The 24,441-nt window shown below is 44.8% G+C and overlaps 1 pseudogene across 1 annotated transcript in view; it reads right to left on the reverse strand.

Annotated features, from left to right (window-relative positions):
- LOC309444403 (olfactory receptor 14A16-like) overlaps window positions 1-24,130 on the reverse strand; it is a 41,387-nt pseudogene extending 17,257 nt beyond the window's left edge. Inside the window, exon 1 of the transcript in view lies at window positions 23,837-24,130. The product of the transcript in view is annotated as an olfactory receptor 14A16-like (transcript). The remainder of the gene's footprint in view (window positions 1-23,836) is intronic.
- Window positions 24,131-24,441: the final 311 nt, after the last annotated feature.

Below are 24,441 nucleotides of genomic sequence, written 5' to 3' on the forward strand. Positions count from 1 at the left end.
TGCTCTCTGGAGATGTTGTTTCACTTGATTCCACTCATGAACACTATCATTCCATTTTAACGGTGTTACATATAAATTCTTGTGAGTGTATTCCCAATCACAATGCAGTTTTATTCTGGTAGCCGAAGTGTTCTGTCCATCTCCTATCCACAACAGGGCTGCTTCACATATATGTATTGCAGAGGTGTAAAAAGTTGTCCAGTTTTATTCTTCCCCTTAGATTACTGCTGTCCAGTCCCAGCAGAAGTCGTATTTACAGAAAGTTTGACTCCTTCTTTATCCGTGTCACGGAGATATCCCAAAGTCAGTTTTAGGTGGACAACAAGTTCCAAAACAGACTTAATTCTAGCTGGAAAAGTGTAGCCAGTAAACCAACTAGAAACAGGGTTTATGCAATTATTTAGCACTCCAACAACATAAAGTACAGGTTTGGATATCAGTTGGGGAGATTATTGGGGTATAACAAAATAAAAATAATGAGGATCCACAACGTGCATGCAGTCACAAGAAACAAAACTAGAGGCCTCTCACTTCAGAGTACTCACAAGAAATAATCACTCACCTGGGTTAGGCGAGGGCTCATTCAAGGATATATCCAGTAAATAATGAAGAGGTGAGGCGCTCTCAATCCTGGGAAGTCTCCTTAGACTGTGTTCCAGTCTAAGGAAGGGGGTCCAGTTCACACACCTGCGGCTTCGAGAAGACCACTCCAAGGGTGTCTTTGGCGGGAACCCTGTTTTATAATCTGGTCAGATGTGGCTGAGGGCATTACAACACGGTCCAGAAACTTTGCAGCTACTTTGGGCACCTTCTTTGTTGAGGACCTTGTCTATCATTACACACTATCATTACAGATCAGCCTACTAATAAACAATAGAATAGTGAAAATTACAACAATTACAGTTATTATCAAATATCAGAGGATGCTGGTTAGCCATCCTGATAAGAAAAACAAATGCACTGAAAGTTTTTTCACCAGGTAGTCCCCAGTCCAAATAATGTAAATCTGTACTGTTCTGATATGCTGGTGTCTCTAATTTACAGGGGGCCCAGTAAAAATTCGAAACATCTCCCATGGTTACGTTAGATACCTTGCATGTTGGAATGCGAGCAAGGTGTTTCAAAGTGGAATTGTGACTTATATCTCGGTGTTCAAGCTGGAATTGAAATAAAAGTTAAATTGCCTTGCACTACCCCTTCTTTTGTTGTTGATAAAACAGATGAAACTTCTCTGACATCATCAAACAATTGTTAACTGGCTTGTTAGAAGCACATACAGGATGGGTCTCAACAAAATACTGTTGCGTTTGATAAAATTTAATCCAAGTCCTGTTTTCCAGCAACTGACCTTCTGGTGGTACCCATGCACCACCTACCCAGTGCATGTCATTGTTGGAGAGAGGAACTCCAGGATCCCACCATGTTATAGGTCTAAAAAGAGGTGGATCCACAATATAAGCCAAATTTACAAGATTTCCCCTGCAGTTGTAATCATGCCAAAACTGATCATCATGAAACAAAACCTTACTGCATTGTTGCAGGAGATGATAACCAAATAAGCTAAGAAGGTGTTATTTGGAGTGAGGGGGTGCCTGTGTCTGCCATTGTAGTACTTGTGTTCTGTTGTAACTTCTGCAGCTGCTCCCAGGTAACATCACTGTCTTCTTACTTTGATTTCTTCTGTTTCTTCATTGTCCTCTGCTGCAGAGACAGACATTGGATCTCTGGCATTGGGTTCTGTGCCGGTTTTCCAACTCATAGTAAAGTTTAACATATTTTGCAGGAAGCCTCTTCAGTGTGGATTATCTGAATTTAGAGTTGATAATCTAAGTTTTTGTATTTGGAGTTAATAAGTTAGTTTGCTATATGTTTGCTGTGTGTTTAAGGTTAAGTGTTGTAATAGTTGCGAGGTGTGGTGTGCTCGGGCAGGACTTGGAGGAGGGGAGCTTGTGGACAATAGCAGTGCCTGCACCCTGAGGCGGGAAGCAGCTTGTAAATACTGGTTAGACGCATTAACCACGAAATGGCCGATTTGTTGCCATGCGAACACCGCCTGACCAGCCTTCACACCCTAGCTAGCCTTCTGTCTGTTAAAGTGATTAGCCAATCAGCAATAAGACGTGTGCCTTCTGATGTATAAAAGGGTGCTCACCGAGCAAATAAATTGGACACTTTGCTTGCATCAAGTTGCGTCCCCGTCTCTCAATAGCGGCACTTCAGTACTGTTGGAAGAAGAACACACGCATCTCCCCTTCCCCAGGTGATTAACTCTACATGTCCTTGCCATTGTCTGTTGTGCAGGGATTCTGATACAAAACCTTTGGTCTCTGAGACAGTGAATCTGGAGCACAGAAGTGTTTTTCCACTGCTGTGATAGAGGAGGGAGGCATAGCATGATCCAAAAAGTATGTATTGCATTGTCTAATTGTTCCTGGGGCATCATATTCTGCCTTTTCTGTTTCAATAATATTTGTTTCTGTGTGGAATGTGCCCATTCAATAATAGCCTGTCCAGTGGGAGCATGTGGAATACCTGTGACACGCAAAACACCCCAATGCTATAAAAAATATTGCGTGGATCTGGTAGTGTAGCCAGGACCATTGTCAGTTTTAATCTCTTGTGGCATGGCCAGCAGAGCAACACAGCGCGTCCAGTGGCACTGAACATCTCTGCTTTTTTCACTAGGATAAGCAGATGCACAAAGCTTACCTGAAAAAGTATCTATAGAAAGGTGTACATATTTCAAATGACCAAAAGATGAGACATAACCTCAGTCTGATAAATGGCATTAGCTGTGAGCCCACAAGGGTTAACTCCAAGGGAGCGTAAATTTGTAATAAGGCCTTGACATTCCAGGCAGGAACGAACTATGTGTCAGATCAAACATCTTTTTTAAAGCAGCAGCATTTTGATGGAAGAAAGTGTGTGATGCCATGGCAGACTGAAAGCAGACTGCAGCTACAGTATAAGAATCAGCAACTGCATTTCCTTCTGTTATGGAACCTGGTAAAGTGGTATCAGAGCACATATGAGTAAGAAGCAGTGAGTATCTGCAATGCTGTGATGCAGTTTGCAATGATACAAACATTTCAAAGAGCTGCTGTTGTGAGATTTCTTTAAGAAAGTTGGAGGGGATGTGCTGTAGGACCTTGACTATGTACTCAGAATCACAAATCAAATTCAGAGGTTCCTCCTTAAAAAACTCTAAGTAATGTAAAGCTGCACCAAGTTCTGCTAATTGGGTTGAGCCATCAATAATTTTAACAGAATGATGCTGATTTTTATCTTCACGCCAGACCACTTCAGCTTTATGAGACTTCCCAGAACCATCAACAAAAACTGTGCGAGCATGTGGGATCAGAGCAAATAAAAGTGTGGCCTGTGGCCTGATGTCGAAGACATAGAGATTCTGCATCAATTTACATTTAGGCATAACAAAAGCTGTGCTGTTAAGAAAATCAGCTGATGCAATTTGCAAGGACATAGATTGTGAATAAAAAAAATCAAAATCAGATTTCAGAAATGGTATATATCTGACAGATGGGTCATGGCCTACTAAGACCTGAATCTATTCCCTGCCTTTTTTGATCAAAGTAACAATCAATTCTAGAAGCTGAGAAAAAGTTTTATGGAAAGAATTGGGAAAAAAAATGCTTTCCAAATATATGAATCTGTTTGCTTTCTCATCATAGTGTCCTACAATAGCCACAGGTGGTTTCTGTGTTGTAGCTATTAACAGACAAATCTGCAAGTGTAATCAGATGCAGTCAGCCTACAAGGTTGACATAAACTTGCTCATCAAACTCTCTAACCCTATTTTGGCTTTCATGTTTATTGGATATTGTTTTTCCTTACCGTCTTGAAGTCCTGTTTCAGTTCTATCAGTGTAGTGTTGGCTTTACCGATACTTCAGCTGCCCATACTAGTGGAAATACAGCACCCAAAAAATGTACTTAACAAATCTTGACCTAAGAGAGGTAAAGGGCTTTCTGGGAAATATGAGAATTCATATGGTAAAACTTTCTTCCAAATTTGGTATTCCATTGTTTTCAAAAAACAGCCTTTCTTTCTTTCCTATGACCTCAAAAACTAGCACGGTGAATTTACTAAGAATTCTCTTACAGCTAGCTACCACAGAATAAGTCTATTAAAAGATTTTTGGTTTAATTTTCCAGCTTCATTAGAACTATGAATCTGCTGGGGATGCCTTTAAATTTCACCCTCAGACTCCTTCATTCAGTATTACAGTTCTCCAACAGCAACATCTCTACAATGGGGGGGCCAATAAAGCCCCCCTTTCTCCTTTTTGGCAGCAGGCAGCCAGGTTTTTCTGTTTTCTTTCTTTTTTTTCCTTCTCTCTCACCGCAGTTCAGACACAGCCAGGGCCACGCGGGTGGCGTGATCGCTGGTGCCAAGCGGGAGCTGTCAGACCCTGGCAGACTCCTCAGTTACAATGAGCTGAGTTTATCTTGCAGCTTGACACAGGCCTGGAATTTATGTTGAAGCGCAGGCCTGGGATATTTTGCTTTTTTGTTTTTCCATTTCATTCCAGCCATAATACACTTTGTATGCAATTCCAAGTAGCTCAGCAATAGTTACATTCCTTAGCTCCATTTACCTTTTACAATTTCTTACAGAAGTCAATAAACAGCATGCTAACCATCTATCCATTATTTTCACTTTCCTAGATCCAAATCAGTTCCTATTCCAGCAGCTTTTAAACACAACCTCTCCCAAGTTCACATCCATCATAACATTTAGTTTTCTTTCCCCTGTCTCCAACTAGCACATAAATTCAGTGCGAATCAGAGTTTAACAACTAAAATTCTTTTCTGGTCTCAAAATTATTAGACAACAATAAGAGCAACTTAACTTACAGTGCTGTACTTCATCCCATTTTTTCCAAAGTTCTGCAGAACAATATTAACTGCAATACAGCACTATAACTCAGAATCCCACATTCAAGCCACAATTGAGTACAATATCATTTCAAACTTTTTTTTTTTTAATCAGAGGATTCCCCCACAAAGTTACTCTAATGTGTAAGGATGCATCCTAAGTGGGAGCAAGGTGGTACTTTAGTAGCGGAACTGGTTCCCATTTTGTAATTATGTCCCCAAACAAAATTCTTTTGGTAACAAATATAAATATGCAAACTAAAATATCGAGCTCAGATACGCAAACCAAACACCAAGTTCAAATATGCAGATGGATCACAGTTACACTTATTCAAGACAATATCTCGATTTTGGCATTGCGCCTTTGAACCGCTCACTGCTCAGCAGGCGGAGACACCGCTGGGCGTCCCTGACAAAACAGGTCAGAATGGCTGGAGCCCCATCGGCACCCGCCCCCGCTGCCCTGGCAAGCTGGACTGGGCACGGCTTTTATTAGTGCCCCATCTGGGGTGCTATGACTGTTATCCCAAACCAGGATTCTTTATCCGGTGTGTGTACAAAAGAGCCAAATCCAGCACATCGAGATGAGACACAGCCTATCACAGAGTTGCGCAAGTCTGGATGCTGGAATAAAACTAGCATGTTAGAAAGAAAAGTAACAGCTATCACACACACAATTTTATAACCACATTCACACAGTAAAGAACAAAGTTACTCATGGTCTTCTGTATTATCACAAAATGTACATTTTGAGTCCATGGATTCTCATGATTTAACAGTCTGTGAACTTACTGTACCATATAACAGACAAAGACTTATTGAAACTGTAATACATTTAAACAGATACCTACAAAGAAAACAGGTTAATAATGCAAAGCATCTCGCTGAGTGTTCTGCAAGTTTTCTGTGACTTGTGTGTTATCCAGTAAATTCTCTCACAGCTTGTTGAAGTTCAAACCATTCTGACTGTAAAAGTGTCTGCAATGATTTAATGATCTCTTGTAGAGATTGATTTTTGTCTTGCTCTTCCCACTTTAAAAGCATTAATTGCAACAAAATATTATACTTCAAGGTTCTATTCTCAAGTCACTTTTCCCAACCATCTCACTTACATGGCAGCCCCCACTGATTACAATACTTCTCAAGATCCTCTTTCCTCATACTTCCAAGTGCTTTCCTATGTTTTAAAATACTTCCCAATACTGATTTCTTAGGAACACGACTGAAAACCGTGGCTTCCTAACCCCATATCATAAGTAAAAACCATGAGAAAAGGTGGGGGTAGGGGTAAGCATAGAACGGCTTGCAGCACAAGTGGGGGAAGTTGAGGGAGAAGGCTTACAGTGCACTTACACAAACAATACCACAAAGAAACAACTGTAACAACAACCAGTAAAACCATTAACTCACATTCCTGACAAGCTGCTTGATTTTCAGAAAGGCAATACACAGAAGCATGTAATATGTACTGTAAAACTTGCAGATATAGCTTATGTACACGTGAAGGAGCTTGACCCATTACTCTTGTTCAATGAGGACTGCTTTCCCTGTTACACCCAGGGATTGTGTGGCCACAAAAATTTACTCAGGATCACAGAACGTCAGGGATTGGAAGGGACCTCAAAAGCTCATCCAGTCCAATCCCCTCACCAGAAAAAGAACACTTAGGTGAAGTTACACAGGAATGTGTTCAGGCAGGTTTTCAGTGTCTCCAGAGAAGGAGACTCCACAACCTCCCTGGGCAGCCGGTTCCAGTGTTCTGTTACCCTCATTTTGAAGGCATTTCTTTTCATATTTAAGTGGAACTTCCACGGAAGCACCCCAGAGTCAGTTTTAGGCAAATAACAACGTCCAAAACAGACTTTATTCTGGCAGGAAAAGTACAGCCAATAAGCCAACCAAAACAGGGTTTATACAATTAGTTAGCACTCCGGTAACATAAAATACAGATTCATGTATCAGTTGAGGAAATTATTGGGGTGCAGCAAATGAGAATAATGAGGATCCACAGTGTGCATGCATGCACTCACAAGAAACAAAGCCAGAGCCCTCTGACTCTAGGATACTACACTTGCCCAATGGGCAAGGGTTACACTTGCCTGAATTAGGCAAGGACTTACACTTGCCTGAGTTTGGCAAGGACTTAGATTATCACTTGCCCAAAAGAGGAGGTGAGGCACTTCCAATACCAGGAAGTTTCCTTAGGTGGCGTTCCCGTCTAAGGGGAGGACTCTTGGCTCGACAGACTCCAAGAAGATCACACAAAGGGAATCTTTGGCAGGAACCCCATTTTTTAGTCCGATCAAATCTGGCTGTGGGCATTCCAGAAGCTTCTTGGCTTCTCTGCTAATGACCCTGCCCAACCAACTCCAGGTCTCAAAAAAGAGCCATTAACTGCCCCTTTGAAGGAGAGGGGGATGTACAACTGCCACAGCAGTTCTCAGAGCGGGGAAGAGTGCAACTGCCACAGGAACCTCCTGTGTTACAGTTTGTACCCATAGCCCTTTGTCCTATCATTTGTTGTCACCGAGAAGAGCCTGGCTCCATCCTCGTAACACTCATCCTTTACATATTTATAATCATTAACGAGGGGACCCTCAGTCTCCTTTTGTCCAAGCTCAAAAGCCCCAGCTCCCTCAGCCTTTCCTCATACAGGAGATGTTCCACTCCCTTCATCATATTTGTGGCTCAGTGCTGGACTCTCTCCAGCAGTTCCCTGTCCTGCTGGAACTGAGGGGCCACAACTGGACACAATATTCCAGGTGTGGTCTCCCCAGGGCAGAGCAGAGGGGCAGGAGAACCTCTCTGACCTACTGACCAACCCTTCTAACCCACCCCAGGTACCATTGGCTTCCTGGCCACAAGGGCCCAGTGCTGGCTCATGGTCACCCTGCTGTCCCCAGGACCCCCAGGTCCCTTTCCCCTACGCTGCTCTCTAATAGGTCATTCCCCAACTTATACTGGAACCTGGGGTTGTTCCTGCCCAGACACAAGATTCTACACTTGCCCTTATTATATTTCATTCAATTCTTCCCTGCCCAACTCTCCAGCCTGTCCAGGTCTCTGGATGGCAGCACAGCTTCCAGTGTCAGCCACTCCTCCCAGCTTGGTGTCATCAGCAAACTTGCTGATAGTGCACTCTATTCTCTCATCCAAGTCGTTGATGAATATACTGAATAGTACTGGTCCCAGTACTGACCCTTGAGGCACTCTGCTAGATACTGGCCTCTAGCTGGACTCTGTCCCATTGACCACATCTCTCTGACTTCTTTCCTTCAGCCAGTTCACAGTCCACCTCATTACCCAATCGTCCAGAACACACTTCCTCGGTTTGGCAGCAAGGATGCTGAGGGAGACTGTGTCAAATGCTTTACTGAAATCAAGGTGGACCACATCCACTGCTTTGCCATCATCCATCCACCTCGTTATGTCCTCATAAAAGGCTATGAGGTTGGTTAAGCATGAGTTCCCCTTGGTGAAGCCATGTTGACTGCCCTGAATGACCCTCTTAACCAGTTGGTGCAAGACCTGAGTGCTCTGGCCACTTGGTCACCATCGTGCTGCATGGCAGAGCTGTGACTGCAGGCAGTGACAGGTAATGGGCACTTCTGTGACAGAACTGGCCTCCAGAGCAACCTTTCCAGAAAGAAAGGTGATCTCTGCAGGGCAGGGCCTGAAGGCTTAGGTTTTCTTCCAAAGTTTATCTCCAGAACACGCCCAAGACAGTGACTCACAGATCCAAACACCAGGGTACAGCTAAAAAGTGTGGGTGTGCAGGACTGGGGCACACAGCTATGACCTCTCATAGCCAGATGTCCTGTGAGAGACCTGAAGAACCAGCAGAGCAGGGTCTGGGCTGTACCTGCATGCACTAGACACACTACAGAAGCTGCCCCAGGGCAATCATCATGAACTGGCCCCTCAGAACCACCATTTCCAGCCCTGGACTTTCACCCCAGCTCAGAGGAGTTGTTCTTCCCTCCATGGAGGGACATCGAATGAGTAGGTCAGCAGTCCGTGTTTACATTGTACGGATGAGATGTGAGCATGCACATCATGTATGTGAGGTGAGATGAACCTGAGTGAACACAGATGCCGTCAGGTATTCCTTGGGGTTCCATGATGGCCTATCAGAAAGACTTTACTTTGGGAATAACATCTGATGGGAAATTGCCTAAATGAAACACTGGGATGTGCTTCCTTGAACCAATGTTCCTGTGTCCATTCCTCATGATGTGGGGCATCTCAGACGAGTGCAGAGCAGAGCAGAGCAACACACTGCAGGGCTGAGGTGCCACCCATCCTTTGGGAGTGGAAACAGGAGACCAGAGAGACTGTGACTCCTGCTTCTGTGCGCATAAGGGAAAGAGACTGTCTCTGAACACCCCTGCGTGCTTAAGGAGTCCATGAGGCCTACTCAGATGTGGACACCTGACAGAACCCTGACATTTCTGTGTGCAACTCCAGGAACAAATGCAACTAGCCCAGTGAGATTCATCTGAGCTGCCTTGGACAGGCTCATTGCAAGTGAGCCTGTGTCACCCTTGCTCACGATTCTGTATTGTGCTCTCAAGAGCATGAGAGCAATTAGAGAGGTTCTGGGCTCCTCGGACAAGGGAGACATCTAACGTGTCTTCAAGAAGGGCATGAATAAGAATCAGAAGAATGTCGTGGTTTAACCCAAGCTAACAATATAATGCATGATAACCCCTCACTCACTCCCCCTTCTGCAACCCCTGAATAGGGCACAGAAGCAGGCAAAGAGTGGCCTGCAAATGGGTGAGGAGCCCCGTGAACAGGTAGGTAGGCCGGGGAAGGTGGGAGGATGGGGACACGGTATCTCTTTGTCGAGAAGAGATTTCTGTTTGGTTGGGTTTTGTTTCACTTTGTGGTTTTGTTTTGATTTTTTCTGCCTCACCCCTTGTGCTTCACGTTGGCTTCTTTTTCAGCCCACAGCTGGGGTGGGCAGCAGGGTGAGGGACTGACCGACCGACCGAGCCACCAAGGAAGAAACGCGGGAGGCGGGAGAACAGGTAGGTGAAGGGGTTAGGGCTCCCACAGCTGGGCTTAGAAACTGCAGGCCACCGTGCTGCCCCTCTGGCTGGCAGGGGTACCCCAGCTTCCCTTCCCCGGGAGAGGCAAACTCGCTGGCAAAAGGCGGGGAGGTGGGATCAGGGATGGGGGAAGAAGGGCAGCCGAGTTCGCTCGGTCCATAGCCCATCGGCGGCGAGGCGGGGGGGAGAGAAAAAAGGTAAACTAAGTTGGAAAAAGAAAATGAATATGCATTATTTTTTTAAAGAGGTAGTAAACTGATGTAAATTAAAAAAAAAAAAAAAAGAAATAACAGACAATGAAAATGAATACATAAATTACAAAAAAAAATCTAACTAAAGTCACAACAATAAAAAAGAAAGGGGGTTCAGGTAGGGTGTACTTGTATTTCTTCTCACAAAATTGTCTGGGGGTGAGGGGAGGGAGGGGGGGTGGTGGTGCTGGTGGAAGGAGGGGGCACTGGGGGAGGTGGGCAGGCAGGATGGTGTTTGTGTGAGGCGGGGCTGGGGGCACACATGTTTAGGACGATTATTAATCTGGGGCCATCCATTAATCACTGATAGAATTAACATAGTCCTACCAACTGAGGTGTTTTCGAATGGGTAATTAGCATATGAGGTGAGAGCCATAGAGAGGTATGGTTTAGTTTTTACTGGTGTTCATTAACATGCACGGGGTTAATGTCCCATTCAGAACTGATCTTTCACTGATTTGTCAGAGGTACTTTCCCAGTCATGTCCCTGCTGCTGGCCTGTCACCTCCTGTGACAGAACTGACCTCACAGTCCCCTTCACAGACACATGCTTCTTATTGGGTTATGACTTTCTGAGACACAACTGACCTCATAATACCATACTACCATACCCACACATCACCCTCCTTATGGCCCAGGACCTGACCAGATAAAAGTATGCTTTTTTTTTTTTTTTTCCTAATTTATCAAATCTATTTCCTACTGATGATTTGAGCAAGAAACATTCTTAACAGGAACTACTGTATTTATGTTAACATATTTCATATCTCCTCTTCTGCCTGTTTTTTTTCTTCCAGCTTTGCTGTCTTCAAAAACTTCTCCCAGGGAAAGACTCATTGAATCACAGAGTAACTCAGGTTTGAAGAGAGCCCTGAACATCATCTTGTATCACTCTCCTGCTCAGGGCAGGGTGAAACATGTGAGGTTGTTCAAGGCCTCCGCCTAGCTTTGCATCATCCACAAAGGAGCTGAAAGTGCACTTGTCACATCATACAGGGGGAGAATAACGACGTTCAAAAGTGTTGGCCCAAGTGCTGGCCACTGAGGGATTCCACTGGTAACTGGCTGCATGAAGGACTTTGTATCACTGATGATATTTGGGCTTGATTGTTGAGCCAACTTCCCACCCAGCATCTACTTCTTCAGCCCAGACAGCACCAATCTGGCTATAAGGACACCATGGGAGAACATGTCTGAGGCCTTTCAAAATTCCACATACACAAGATGCCTTTCTTTCCCCTGCCCGTTTTGGTTCAGAAATCCCTTTCTTGTCCTTCAAGTGCCTGGAAAATGGCTGCACAAGGATGTGTCCAATCCATTTCCCAGAGACGGAGGAAGGCTGACCAGCCTGTAATTCTCCTGGTTCTCCTTCCTGCTCTTCTTGAAGATGGGTTTGCCATCTACCTTTTCAAAGGACCTCAGAACCTCTCTGGTTTCTCTGTCACTTTTGAGAGCACGATCAGGAATCACAAGCAAGTGTGACATAGCAGACAGCAGCACTTGCAATGAGCCCATCCAAGGCAGCTGAGATGAACCTCACTGGGCCAGTGGGGTTTGTTCCTGGAGCCACACACAGAAACGTCAGGGTTCTTTCCCAGAAGCCCAGCCCAGCTTACCAGCAGGGAAGCACCCCAAGGCATTTTAATGAGGAACTAGGAGCTCAAGGAGGCCTAGCTGAAACTATTTGAATATAGACTATTTCAGATTCAATAAGGTGTCTGTCATCATCAGAAAAACCTTGGAAGCTCTTCTGATCATGTGTCTTCTTTGACTTTATTTATTGTACTTCAAATAATATTCCCACTGAAATACTATTTTTAGTGTCCTATGTATGTTTTTGGACTTAAAGTCCTCATGTACATATGGAATCATGCTTTTGGTGTAGGTAAACACAGTAAAGCAACCAAGAGAATGTTGTCTCTGGTCCCATCTTTTACATCCCCGCTGAAGCTGGAGGTGAAGCCCCAGCATACAGGAGGGGTGAAGGAGCCAAGAGTTCAGCTGCCACATGGTTCATAGCCCATAGCTTCCTGTAACACATATCTCCATCTTCCTGCTTCACCAGCCCCAAGCAACAGGAACCTTGTCTGTTAATTCCCTACATGTTCTATTCAGTCAGAGACTTCAGAAGGACCTTTGAACACCCTCAGAAACGTGGAGGTTTGCTTCTGACCTTTACTTCTCTAGAGGTATGTTCAGTCTTCAAGGATCTGCGGTTCAAGAACTCGTCACCAGAGGACTCATTAAAATGGAAAACGCTCCAAGGAGCCAAGTCTGCGCATAATTTTCCTTTAGTCTTCAAATCTTATGTGGTTAATTAGAGAGATTTCAGGAGAGTAGTCCAAGTGAAAAGATGACAAAGCAAAGAGGTCAAGTAAATAAAAAAATACTTGATTTTGAATAGCCAGTTCTGGATTAATCTCAACATACCCAGGTCACAGGAATGCCTTCAAGTAGATCCTGCACTATCTCAACCCATGTGGGTGGACTGGCACAGCTACCCCCAGCACGGAGCATTCCCCATGTCCTAGGCTGAGCCATGCAGTCAAGATGAAAACCTCTGCAGTGCCCACTTGTTACAGGACTCCAGGTATGGTGTGAATCATTCTGCATGACCCCCCCATGCCTCTGTCACCTCGTTTTGCTTCTGCTGCCCACCTTTGCAACTACCAAGACTATGGGAGCTTTGGCTTTGGCATCAACTCTACATTCTGGGGCAAAGTTTCTAAATTCCTCCTTTGCAGCTTCCCCTGCTTCCAACTCCTGTGTGCTGCCTTTTTGCCCTGGAACTCCAATCAGTTTAGACAAGCAGCCTCCTGAGATGAATGCTTTTTGGGTTTTTTTGGTGGGTACTCAGAGACATCATGGTTGTCCTTGGAAGAGGCTGTCATGTAAGGCCTATCAGTTTTCCTTCAGCCTTCAGAGCTGCTTCCCATGGCACTACTTGTATCAGTCCCTCCATTACATGAAAGTCATCTCCCCTGGAGTCATAGAATCATATATAGATCATAGAATGTCCTGAGTTGGAAGGGAACCACAAAGATCATCGGGTCCAACTCCTGTCCCTGCATATAACAAACCCACAGTTCACACCATGTATCTGAGGACATTGTCCAGTCTTTTCTTGAACACAGCTTGAGGCCATGACACCTCCCTGGGGAGCCTATTCAAGTGCTCCACCACTGTCTGGGTGAAGAATCTTTTCCTAATGTCCAATCTGAACCTCCCCTGACACATATTTCTGTCATTCCCTTGGGTTCTGTCATTGGTCACTAAAGAGAAGAGTTCAGTGCCTGCCCCTCCTGGTCCCCTTATGAGAAATCTGTAGACCATTATGAGCTCTCCCCTCAGTCTCCTCCAGGCTGAACAAACTGGGTGACTTTAGCCATTCCTCATATGGTTTCCTCTTCAAACTTTGCACCAACCTTGTAACCTCTTCTGGACACTCTCTAGTAGCTTAATATCTTTTTTATACTCTGGGACCCAGACCTGCACACAGTGAATGCTCCAGGTGAGGCCACACCAGTGCAGAGCAGAGCGGGACAGTCCCCCCCTGCCCGGCTGGCCGTGCTGTGCTGGATGCGCCCCGGACACGAGTCCCTCTTGGCTGCCAGGGACACTGTTGGCTCATGTTCAACTTGCCAACAACCTGAACCCCTAGATCCCTCTCTGCAGAGCTGCTCTGCAGCATCTTATCCCCCAGCCTGTCTGTACAGCCAGGGTTGCCATGACCCAGGCGCAAAATCCAGCACTTGCTCTTGTTGAACTTCATGCAGTTGGTGATTGCCCAGTTCTCCAGTTTGTCCAGATCCCTCTGCAGGGCCTCTCTGCCCTCGAGAGTGTGAACAGCTCCTCCCTATTTTGTGTCATCAGCAAACTTAGTATTCCTGCAAGTCCTGTGTCCAAGTCATTTATGAAGACACTGAAGAGCACGGGCCCTAGGATGGATTCCTGTGGAACCCACTAGTGACTGGTCCAACATAACCCCATTTACTAGAACCCTTTGAGCCTGGCCCATCAGCCAATTGCTCACCCACTGCATTGTGTGTTTATCCAGCTGTGTGCTGGACATCTTATCCAGGAGGAGACTGTGAGAGGAACTATCGAAGGCCTTACTGAAATCCAAAAAGATCGCATTGACAGGCTTCCTTTGGTCAACTAGGTGAGTAATCTTGTTGTAGAATGAAATTAAGTTTGTCAAGCAGGACTTTCCCCTCATGAACCTCTGCTGGCTGGGACCAGTGACTACGTTGTTGTTCAGATGTTTTTCAGTAACTCCCAGAACAATCTTCTCCATGATTTTGCATGGCATTGTCGCGGTTGAGACGGACAAACGACATGCACCAAATTCTTTCAAGATGAAAGTAATAGATACCATTTATTGCTACAAGTGCATTTTTATACAATTCTACCAGTTCATGTGTCTTTTCACTATTGGTTACAAGTTACAGCACTAACATCTCCTTGGTTAATTTTGCTGTCATCCGTGTTATTCTTCTATCCCCTTCTCTCTCACGGGTACATCTCTCCTCTCTCCAGATACTCCTTTACTCCCATCCTTCTCAAGGGTAAATCTTAATATCTCAAGGCTGATCTCTACTCCCATATTTTCTGTCAAGGATTCCACAGACCCGCTGCAGTTTCCCACAATTCCCCCTTTTTTTATTTGTGCTAAAAATGCTGCCCTCATTGTCCGCTGCAGGGCCCTTTGCAGCAGAGAAATCATGCATGGCAACATTAGTAACACAACCACAACAATCATCAAAATGATCAGTCCTGTTTTCACTACTGATAACAACCATCCTAAAAACCTTCAACCACTAAGCAATTTATTTAACAAATCCCACCAAAATCTTCACACCCATGTCCTTAAGCTAATAACAAAAAATCTATCGCGGCCCTACTCTGCCATGTGGCATGTCTTACAGAATCTACATCTAACAAAAGTCCACTTAAAGCCTTTGAAGTTCTGTTAGTTTGCTTAACTAGCCAGCATCCTCGTTTTCTAAAATATTTAAAGCTTTTAGCTGTGCCAACACCAGATACAAGAGATCCTAAAACCCTTAACCTTGATCCCCAAAAATCTACATTATCATCACATTTTGACTCATATACACGCAAAAAGTGTTTTTCTCGTCTTGCTCTTCTGTGATCTATTATCATAGATACATTGGGTGTTAAGAGAGTTAATAGTCCCAAAATACACAGTCCTCCAACAGCATTAGAAGAAATTCCTGGTCAGGCTCTATCTCCACAGATCAAGAATACACCATACAGGAGGTTTTGGGGTCGCTGTCCCACATTATCAATGACATCCCTTGGATTCTTCTGTGAGGCATTACACCATCGAGTTTCATTTCTATAGTCACCAATGGTAGCATTAACATTTTGCAGTTTTAACCATTCATGCTTTAGCATATTGTCCTGGCACTTTTCACAAACCAGCTGGATACAAGCATCCATGGGCACAGATGCCAGCAATTCCAGTTCCTGTGGTTTAATGTCTATTTCCAGGAGACAGTTAATCCAAAGTGCCATGTTAGTATTATTACAGTTTGTTGCAATGCCTTTGCACCGACCACTATTTGAAACAGTCGTGTGATGCTGCTGTAGTCATCAAGGGGGATGCCAACCAAGCATGCGTGGAACGGGTTTTCCGGAGATACCATAGCCAGGCATGCGGAGTCCTGGTCAGTCAGGTTGGCTGAAGTAATCCACATGTTAATCTTTGTCTGTGTGGGCATTCAAAACACAGCAGCTGCAACAATCATTGTCAGGAAAATAACACAGGTTTCACATTTTGTGCCAGCAACCATTGCGGCCCTTGATCTGTAAAGACACAAGCAGAGCCTCTCCCCCAGGTTATCATTTGATTTGGCCTTTTCCATTGACTAGTGATTTGACCATAACTAATGTAGGTTCTTTCTGATTTAGCATGGTTTTGGGTCACACTTGCAAAGTATTTCATCACATACAATGCTTTTGACAATTGGTTTTGTGGTGTTTTCCCTACTTCTCCCCCCTTTTTGTTTTAAAAAAGAACAAAACCAAAACAAAAACACAGTTCAGAATCAGATACGTGCGTTGGACCTCGACTACGTACTCACAAATCAAATTTAGAGGTTCCTCCTTAAAAAGCTCTAAGTAATGTAAAGCTGTGCCAAGTTCTGCTAATTGGGTTGAACCTTCAATAATTTTTACAGAATGATGCCAATTGTTATCTTCACGCCAAACTACTACAGCTTTATGAGACTTCCCAGAACCATCAACAAAAGCTTTGCAAGTATGTAGGATCGGACCAAATACAAGTATGGCCTATGACCTGATGTTAAAGACTTGCAGGTTCTGCAGCAATTTACATTTTACATTTATGCACGCCAAAAGCTGTGCTGTTAAGAAAACCAGCTAGTGCAATTTATAGAGACATAGATTACAAATAAAAAAATCAAAATTAAATTTCACAAATGGTACATATATGACAAAAGGATCATGGCCTAGTGAAACTTAAATTCATTCCCTGCTTTTCTTGATCAGAGTAACAATTGGTATATTAGTCTGCTAGCAATCTCATCATACTGTCCCACAATAGCCACAGGTTGTTTCTATGTTGTAGCTATAAACAGACAATTCTGCAAGTCCAATCGAATGCAGCCAGCCTGTAAGGTTGTCATAAATTTATTCCTCAAAGTTTCCAACTCCATTTTTGCTATCATATTTATTGGATATTGTTTTCCCTTACCAGATCGAAGTCCTGTTTCAGATCTATCAGTGTAGTATTTTCTTTATCGAAACATTGGCTGTTAATACTAGTGGAAATACAGCATTCGAAATTTCCTTGGAGATTTCTCACTTGCAGCAAGCAGATCTGCGCCATCCCAGCAGCTTCTTGTAGGCCATGCAACTAAACAGAATTCTCAGAAAACATTATTTGAGCTTACAATTTACTTAACAAATCTTAACCTAAGAGAGGTATAGGAGTTTCTAACAACTATAAGAATTCATGTATTTAAACTTTTTTCCAAATCTGGCATTCCATTGGTCTCAAAAAATGGCCTTTCTTTCGTTCTCTCTCATGACCTCAAAAACTAGCACGGTGAATTTACTAAGAAGTCACTTACAACTAATTACCACAGAATAAGTCTATTAACAAATTTTTGGTTTAATTTTCCAGTTTCATTAGAACTATGGATCCACTGGTGATGCCTTTAAATTTCACCCTCAGACTCCTTCATGCAGTATCACAGCTCTCTAGCAGTAACATTGCCTGGGGGAGGGGCGTGGGGGGGAATAAAACTTCCCTCTCGCCCCCATCTGAGATGGCAAGACGTCCAGCCCAGCATGAAAACACATCAGTTTGAACTCCACATCAAACCAATCTGGCTGCACTCCACACTCAAATCAGTACCAGTCTGACCCAGAGAAACACTGAACACTGTGACCCCCCAAAGCTGACCAGTGTGAAAAGACTGACTTGAGCAAGGAGGCAAAATTATGAACTCTTTTCCCCAGATGTGCCAAAACCTAGGAAACAAGACAGAAGCAAAAATAAATAACACCAACAACCCCTGATTCAAAGCCGAAAAACAACACAGTGCCACAACAAAAATGGATGACAATACTTCAGGAAAAAAAAGAACAGAGCTGGGGGAGTAAAGCCCCCCTTTCTCTGCTTAGCAGCGGGAAAACAGGTTTTTTTCCTTTTTTTTTTTTTCTTTTTTTCTTCTTTCTCTTCTCGCCGCAGTTCAGATATAGCCAAGGTCACGCAGCTGGTATAATCACTGGTACGAAGTGGGAGGCTCTGGCAAACTCCTCAGTTACAATGAGCTGCACACAGGCCTGGGATATTTTGCTGTTTTGTTTTCCCATTTCATTCCAACTACACTTTATATGCAATTTCAAGTAGCTCAGCAAGAGTTACATTCCTTAGCTCCATTTACCTTTTACAATTAAGAAATGTCAAAAAACAGTATAAACCAGTATAATAAACATAAATCCATTAGTCTATTTTCCTAGATCTAAATCAGTTAATATTCTAACAATTTTTAAATACAGCCTCTTCCAAATTCACATCTATCATAGCATTTTAACAATTTAAATGCTTTTCTAACAATACAAGCAATTACTCTAATGTGTAAGGATGCATCCTAAGGGGAGGCAAGGTGGAATTTTAGCAGTGGAACCGGTTCCCATTTTGAAATTATCTCCCCAAACAAGATTCTTTTGGTACCAAATATGAATATGCAAACTAAAATACTGAGCTCAGATATGAAAACCATTTACCAAGTTCAAATATGCAGATGGATCACAGTTACACCAATTTAAGACAATATCTCAATTTTTGCATTGCACCTTTGAACCACTCACCACCCGGCCAGGTAGCAGTGCCGCTGGGTCTCCCTGACAAAACAGGTCAGCGCGCGCCGGAGCCCATCGGCACTCGCCCCCCCCGCCGTCGAGTGAGCTGAACTGGGCAAGGCCTTTTTTTTTTTTTTTTTTTTTTTTTAGTGTCTCATCTGGTGCGCTACAGCTGTTATTCCAAAACCAGGATTTTTTACATGATGTACATACGGAAAAACCAAATTCAGCACAGCGAGATGAGACACAGCTTGTCACAGAGTTGCGCAAGTCTGAATGCCGGAATAAAGGTAGCATGCTAGAGAGAAAAAAACAACAGCTACTACACACAAAATTTTACCATCACATTCACGCAGTAAAGAACTAAATTACTTATGATCTTCTGTATTATCACAAAACGCACATTTTGAGTCAATGAATTCTCATGATTTAACAGACTGTGAACTTATCGTACCATATAACAAAGACCTACTAAAATTGCAACATACTTAAACCGATACCCACAAAGAAAACAGGTTAATGAGGAAGGCATCTTGCAGACTTTAGCAAGTTTGCTGTGACCTGTGTGTTATCAGTTAACTCTCTCTCAGCTTGTTGACGTTCAAACCGTTCCAGCTGTAAAACTGTCTGTAATGATCTAATGATCTCTTGTAGAGATTTATTTTGTCCTGCTCTTCTCACTTTAAAAACAACATTAATTGCAACAAAATTCTGTTCTCCGGACACTTTTCCCAATCATTTAACTTAAACAGCAACCAACACTGATTTCAATATTTAACAAGATCTTCCTTCCTTATAATTCCGAGTGCTTTCCTAAGTTTTAAAACACCTCCCAATACTGATTTTTCAGGAACACAACTGAAAACAATTATTCCTGACCCCATCTTGCAAGGAAAAACCTTGAGAAGGGGGAGGGAGGGATAGAAAACACAGGCTGCTTGCAGCACGACTGGGAAAAATGGGGAGAGAGTTTTATGGCGCACTTAAAAACAACTAGTAAAACAATTAACTCACATTCCTGACAAGCTGCTTGATTTTCAGAGAGGCAATACACAGGAACACATAATATGTACTGTAAAACTTGCAGGTAACATGTTGATAGCAAACATTAGCATTCTCTTCTGCTAAATTCAACACCAGTGCTTCCTTAGCTTCTAAGTTTTCAACCTGCTTATCGATGGCCTCTTGAAGATGGTCAATAAATTGCATGTAATTCTCACTGGGACCCTGATTAATAGTTGCAAATGATTTGGCTGCATTGTTGGTTTCAGGTACCTTTATCACAGCTTGATATGTGAGGTCGGTTGACAGCCTCAGGATTTCAGAAAGTTATCGTGCCTGTAATTGTGGTGTGTCAACTAGTGTCTCTTCCAGAAACGCACAGGGTCCTGTGGTTTAACTGTAACCGAAACTGGGGGTAAATCCCAGCTTTTTGGTAAGTTCGGTTTACGCTCTGAAATTCTACCCTCACCCTCAGGAATTCAGTGTGGGAGGGAGGTGGGGGCAGGTTGGAGGGACCCAAATCTGTAGGAATTACGTTATTTGGCTCGGTCTGGCTCACCATGGTGGGGTCCTCCCCACCTAAATCTCCAGGCAAAGGGGGATAGGAAAAAAAATGTCCATTTTTTCTTCCGCGACTGATAGCGGCGGGGCAGAGGGTTGAACTGTGATTAATGGCGGTGACGCAGACGGCGGAACCGCGGTTGATGATGGTAGAGGAGAGGTTCGAGCCGTGATCGATGACAGCGGAGCAGTCGGCCGAACGCGGTGCTCTGACCGGTGCTCCGACCAGTGCTCTGAGGGCCCCTCCCGAGACCATAATGCTGTTTTTTCATGTGAGTCTTTCATAGCTTTTATCTGATCTCGGGGCGACACATATGTATACGACTCTTTCATAATTTTTTTCTGATCTCGGGGCCACACATACGTACGCTCCTCCTTTATTCCTTTTAACTTTCCAAGAAAGTGCCACGGATCCTTATCCGTGTCAGATAATATGGACTTGGGTGGTTTTGACGAATCTTTAGTAATAGAGGGGGTCGAAGTAGTACTTAATCTTGATTTTCCCTCCGAGTCTGGCCCAGGAGAGCCAGGAAGACCATCCCCCTCCGCCGCCTCTGCCTGTTGCTGTTTTAACTCTTTCAGAGTATCTAATAACAAGCGCCACGTCGTTAACAGTTCAGATGCTTCCTTGGACCCTTGGGTAGCACTATCAAACAATTTATCTCCCAAGTCCATCCATTGTGACACACTAAATGCTGTCACAGGATTAACCTCTAAACCTTGTGCTTTGCCCCATAGTAACATTTTTCTTAAAGTCAGTTCCGGGAGGCTAACACCCTGCTTCTTCAGAAGCAGCTTCTATGTGGATAGTATAGTACCCTCTTCTTTAGATAAGTTTCACCCCCCCTGTTCCCGGTAGCTCACCTACTCCTTAGCGAGGTGTCTTTCAACAATCCGGATCTTCGGCAGCTCCTTCGGCTGCTCTCATCAGCTGTACCGGGCTCCGTCTCCACAGCTCTTCTTCGGCTGTTCACAGCTTCACGCTGTCACCTTGTTAGGCGAGATCCTCTCCAGGCAGGATCACGTCGGGGTCACCATATGTCGCGGTTGAGACGGACAAACGACATGGACCAAATTCTTTCAAGATGAAAGTAATAGATGCCATTTATTGCTACAAGTGCATTTTTATACAATTCTACCAGTTCATGTGTCTTTTCACTATTGGTTACAAGTTACAGCACTAACATCTCCTTGGTTAATTTTGCTATCAACCGTGTTATTCTTCTATCCCCTTCTCTCTCACGGGTACATCTCTCCTCTCTCCAGATACTCCTTTACTCCCATCCTTCTCAAGGGTAAATCTTAATATCTCAAGGCTGATCTCTACTCCCATATTTTCTGTCAAGGATTCCACAGACCGGCTGCAGTTTCCCACATGGCATAAAAGTGATGCTGACAGGCCTGTAGTGACCAGGGTCTTCCGAGTCCAAGTACAAGCCAGACTTGGCAACTGGTTGGGTTTGATCAGAACAGAAACCAGAGAGTGTGGGATGTAGGAGGAAGTAGGTGGGACTGTGCAAAGTAGTGAAGGAGCTGGGAGGGAAGGGAGCCCTTGGCAGGGTCATCTGCATGGACAAGCTCCAGGAGACACTGATAACCACCTCCTGGCCATCACATTAACCACTCCTGGTGATCTCATAAACTTTCATAGTAATAGGTAAATAAACCAAAATAACAATAGTCCTAATTATAATATAACAAATCCTTCCTTAACTCTCTGTGTATTCTCAGTCTCCTGGGGATGAGGAGGTGTGTGAGTTCCACACGGATTAAATCCAGCTACTGCAAGAGCAGCGTGTGTGGATTTGAGGCCAGCAACAGGACTGAGACCAAGAGTGTGGGTACCCTGTGACCTTTGGTGTTGGATACTGGACCCCAGTGGGATCTGGGCCTCCAGCAAGTGGGGTGGGAATGGTGTGTGTCTTCAAAACAAGAGGCGACTGGTGTTGGGGAGTTTTTCCTTGTACCCCTGGAACACGCCTTTGTGCTTAAACTGAGATGTGAGGGGCCACACGTGAAGCAGAGTGGCAGCACCTCAAGGGCCGCTGTGAGGGCTCTCACTGAAAGGGCAGGAGCTGGTTCTTGCCCCAGGGCGGGGCCAGCACCGGTCATGTGAGTGCTGGCTGTGGGTCCATCCCAGCCCAGCTCTGCTGCTGGGGGGGTCTCTGAGCACCCCATTGCAGGACCCTCGGAGTCCATCCTGTGGCATGTCCCATCTTACCAGCCAGGGAATCTCCATGGCCTGGAGTCCAGTGCTGGAAATGGTGGTTTTGAGGAGTCAGTTCATGTTGGTTGCCCTGGGGCAGGATCTTCAGGGTGTCCAGTGCACACAGGCACAGCCCAGACCCTGCTCTGCTGGTCCTTCAGGTCTCTCACAGGACATCTGGCTATGAGAGGTCATAGCTGTGTGCCCCAGCCCTGCACACTCAACTTTTTAGCTGTACCCTGGTGTTTGGATCTGCGAGTCATTGTCTTGGGCGTGTTCTGGAGAGAAACTTTGGAAGAAAACCTAAACCTTCAGGCCCTGCCCTGCAGAGATCACCTTTCTTTCTGGAAAGGCTGTTATGGAGGCCAGTTCTGTCACAGCAGTACCCATTGCCTGTCCCTGCCTGAGGTCACAGGACTGACACACAGCAGGATGACGACCAAGCAGCCAGAGCACTCAGGTCTTGCCCTAACACAAGGGATCAAAGGAGAGCGTGGGAGTGGAAAGAGAACAGCTCTGGAAGACCAAGTACTGGTGTTTGCTGGCGGTGCTCCTATTCAGGACTCTTTTCCCCTCCACCAATGCACACAATAAATGTCCCTGCAGCTCCAAAAAGGCTTTAGAGGAAGGATCTCATGTTACAAAAAAAAAAAAAAAAAAAGCTACAGGACACAAAGAGCACAACTCCTCACCCTTCTCACCTAGGCCACCACTCGGTCAGAAAATAAAAGCAGACAGTGAATTACAAATGAGATGACAACATTATCACAACAGAAAAACCACACCATCAGCACTAAAAGAAAAAAAAAAGACAGGCTTAGTTTCCAGCAAGTTACGTGATAACTGCTATGCAGAAGAAGATGGGCAGTTTATTGCTTAAAAAAAACACCCAGTCATCAGTTTCCACAGGGCATCCTTGAGCTCCTGGTTCCTCATGCTATAGATGAGGGGGTTCACTGCTGAAGGCACCACCGAGTACAAGACAGACACCATCAGATCCAGGGCTGGAGAGGAGATGGAGGGGGGTTTACAGGAGGCAAATGTACCAGTGCCAATAAACAGGGAGACCACAGCCAGGTGAGGGAGGCAGGTGGAAAAGGCTTTGTGCCGTCCCTGCTCAGAGGGGATCCTCAGCACGGCCCTGAAGATCTGCACATAGGACACCACAATGAACACAAAACACACAAAGAATAAACAGGCACTAACTATAATAAGCCCAGCTTCCCTGATGTAGGCATCTGAGCAAGAGAGCTTGAGGATTTGGGGAACTTCACAGAAGAACTGGCCCACAGCATTGCCCTTGCACAGGGGCAGTGAAAATGTATTGGCCGTGTGCAGCAGAGCATAGAGAAACCCACAGGCCCAGGCAGCTGCTGCCATGTGGACACAAGCTCTGCTGCCCAGGAGGGTCCCGTAGTGCAGGGGTTTGCAGATGGCAACATAGCGGTCATAGGACATGATGGTTAGAATAGAATATTCTGCTGTGATCAAGAAGAAAAAAAAAAAAACCTGGGCAGCACATCCTGTGTAGGAGATGGTCCTGGTGTCCCAGAGGGAATTTGCCATGGATTTGGGGACAATGGTAGAGATGCAGCCCAGGTCGAGGAGAGAGAGGTTGAGCAGGAAGAAGTACATGGGGGTGTGGAGGTGCTGGTCACAGGCTATGGTGGTGATGATGAGGCCGTTGCCCAGGAGGGCAGCCAGGTAGATGCCCAGGAAGAGCCAGAAGTGCAACAGCTGTAGCTCCCGTGTGTCTGCGAATGGCACGAGCACAAATTCAGTGATGTAGCTGCTGTTGGACATTTGCTGACTATAGACATGGAGCACTGTCACAAGAAGGAAGAGAAATTGACAAGTTAGGGGAGACTTCCCTGAGCAAAATCAAAGCCATTTCCCATACACCCTCCCCTGCTCCACACCCCCTTGTCCTTTTCCAGACCTTCCTCCAGCTCGGTGTCTGAGCCCTGGGTGGTGCTGGCTGGAGGTGCCGTGAGCAGCAGGGCCTGTGCCCGCTGGCTGCCGAGGAGTCAGCCCTGCTCTGCAGCCGGGGGCATGGGAACGGGGGCAGGGGCCAGTCCTGGGGTTCAACTTTGTCGGATGAACCTGCTCCTGGT

This window comes from Streptopelia decaocto, assembly GCF_964273445.1.
Source record: "Streptopelia decaocto genome assembly, chromosome: 10".
Taxonomy (NCBI): Eukaryota; Metazoa; Chordata; class Aves; order Columbiformes; family Columbidae; genus Streptopelia; species Streptopelia decaocto.